This window comes from Chiloscyllium punctatum, chromosome 18 (assembly GCF_047496795.1).
Source record: "Chiloscyllium punctatum isolate Juve2018m chromosome 18, sChiPun1.3, whole genome shotgun sequence".
NCBI lineage: Eukaryota > Metazoa > Chordata > Chondrichthyes > Orectolobiformes > Hemiscylliidae > Chiloscyllium > Chiloscyllium punctatum.
Window position 1 is genome coordinate 39,205,599 of NC_092756.1, and position 3,191 is coordinate 39,208,789.

The following is a 3,191-nucleotide window of genomic DNA, read 5'->3' on the forward strand; positions in this document are numbered from 1 at the left end:
TCCAGTGCCATTCTGTCCTTCCTGAGGTGTGGGGACCAAACCTGGACACAGTACTCCAAATGAGGCCTAACCAGAGCTTTATAAAGTCTCAGTAGCACAACGGTGCTTTTATATTCCAAACCTCTTGAGATAAGTGACAACATTGCATTCGCTTTCTTAATCACGGACTCAACCTGCATGTTGACTTTCAGAGAATCCTCGACTTGCGCTCCCAGATCCCTTTGTACATTGGCTTTACGAATTTTCTCACCGTTTAGAAAGTAATCTATGTTTTTATTCTTTTTGCCAAAGTGCAAGACCTCGCATTTGTTCACGTTGAATTCCATCAGCCATTTACTGAACCACTCTCCCAAACTGTCTAGATCATTCTGTAGCCTCCCCACTTCTCCTCAGTAAAACCTGCCTGTCCACCTAACTTCGCATCATCTGCAAACTTCGCTAGAATGCCCCCAGTCCCTTCATCCAGATCATTAATATATAATGCGAACGGCTGTGGACCCAACACTGAACCCTCCGGGACACCGCTCGTCACCAGCTGCCATTCCAAAAAAGAACATTTTAGCCCAACTGTCTGCCTTCTGTCAGACAGCCAATCCTCAATCTATCCCAGTAGCTCCTCTCAACACCATGAGCCCTCACCTTGTTCAGCAGGTTCCCGTTAGGCGCCTTATCAAAGGCCTTTTGGAAGTCTAGATAGACGACATCCACTGGATTTCCCGGATCTAACCTACTTGTCACCTCTTCAAAGAATTCCAACAGGTTTGTCAGGCATGACGTCCCCTTACGAAACCAATGTTGACTTATTCTAATCAGACTCTGCTCTAAGAATTTAGAAACCTCATCCATAATGATGTATTCTAGAATTTTACCAACAATAAAGGTTAGGCTAATTGGCCTATAATTTTCTATCTTTTATCTTGATCCTTTCTTGAACAAGGGGTGACAACAGCGATCTTCCAATCATCCGGGACTTTCCCTGACTCCAGTAACTCTTGAAAGATCTCAGCCAATGCCTCCGCTATTTCCTCAGCCTCCACTCTCAGAACTCTCGGATGTATCCCATTGGGGCCAGAAGATTTATCAATTCTAAGACTTTTTAGCTTTTCTAGCACTCTCTCTTTTGTAATGGCAACCATACTCAACTCAGCCCCCTGACCCCCTTTAATTGTTGGGATATTACTCATGTCTTCCACTGTGAAAACTGACGCAAAGTATTTGTTAAGTTCTCCTGCTATTTCCTTTTCTCCCATCACTAGGCTTCCAGCATCAGTTTGAAGTGACCCAAAGTCTACTTGTGCCTGTCGTTTGTTTCTTATGTATTGAAATAAACTTTTACTATCATTTCTAATATTACTGGCTAGCCTACCTTCATATTTGATCCTCTCCTTCCTTATTTCTCTCTTTGTTATCCTGTTTGTTTTTGTAGCCTTCCAAATCTTCTGATTTCCCAGTGCTCTTGGCCACTTTATAGTATCTCCTTTTCCTTAGTACATTTCCGGACTTCCTTTGTCAGCCATGGCTGTCTAACCCCTCCCCGGATAATCTTTCTTTTCTTGGGGATGAACGTCTGTAGAGTGTCCTCAATTATACCCACAAACTCCTGTCATTTTTGCTCTACTGTCTTCCCCGCTCGCCTCTACTTCCAGTCTATTTTTGTCAGTTCCTCTCTCATGCCCTCATAATTGCCTTTACTGAACTGTAACACCATCACATCCGATTTTGCCTTCTCTGTTTCAAACTCCAGACTGAACTCTACCATATTATGATCGCTGCTTCCTTAGGGTTCCCATACTTTAAGATCTTTTATAAAGTCTGGTTCATTGCAAAGCACTAGGTCCAGAATAGCCTGCTCCCTTGTGGGCTCCATGACAAGCTGTCCCAAAATGCAATCCTGTAAGCATTTCATGAATTCCCTTTTTTTGGATCCACTGACAACATTATTTACCCAGTCCACCTGCATATTGAAGTCTCCCATGATCACCGTGACCTTGCCTTTCTGACATGCCTTCTCTATTTCCCGGTACATGTTGCGTCCATGGTCCTGACCACTGTTAGGAGGTCTGTACACAACTCCAATTATGTCTTTTTGCCTTTGTGGTTGCTCAATTCCACCCACACAGACCCCACATCATCTGACGCTATGTCATTCAGTGCCATAGATTTAATTTTGTTCTTAACTAACAAGGAAACCGCACCCCCACTGCCGAACTCCCTCTCTTTTCGATAAGTTGAAAATTATTGGAGGTTTAACTGCCAGTCCTGACCCCCCTGTAACCAAGTCTGTCTGACGGCTACCAAATCATAATCATTCACTATGATCTGTGCCATTAGTTCATCTGCTTTGTTATGAATGCTACGAGCATTCAGGTAAAGTGCCTTAATGCTAACTTTCTTCTCATTAGAGATATTGGAAGTCACATGATGTCCTAAGTTATCCTTGCTCTTTTCTGCATTCCCCGTCTGCCTCAATTTTAAATCCACCTGGACACATGCTGTCCTGCTGCTGATCTTTCCATTTAATGCCATACTCCCTGTCGCTTTCATTTTCCCTTCCCCCCAACTCAGAAGTTTAAAGTCCTACTGACCAAACTATTTATCCTCTTCGCTAGAACATTGGTACCTGATCGGTTCAGGTGGAGACCATCGCAATGGTACAGATCCCCCCCTGTTCCAAAACTGATCCCAATGCCCCATGAAGTGGAATCCCTATTTCCCACACAAATCCCTTAGCCACGTGTTTACTTGCCTAATTTTCTTGTCCCAATGCCAATTGGCACGTGGCTCGGGCAATAAACCGGAGATTATGAACCTTGAGGACCCGTGCTTCAAATTCCTGCCCAGTGCTTCGTAATCCCCAAACAGGTCCTCCACCTTAGTCTTGACTATGTTGTTAGTACCAAGTGGACCACAACAACTGGATCCTCCCCCTCCCGCTCCAATATCCTTTTAAGCCGAGTGGTGATGTCCTGCACCCTGGCACCGGGCAGGCAACACACCTTGCGAGACTCCCGATCCGGCTTGCAAAGGATACTATCTGTTCCCCCTAATTATAGAATCCCCTATAACAACTACTTGTCTATTAACTCCCCCCTCTTGAATGGCCTTCTGCACCATGGTGCCTTAGTCAGTTGGTTCATCCTGTCCAGAGCCCTTTTCCTCATCCAAACAGGGAGCAAGAATCTCTTACCTGT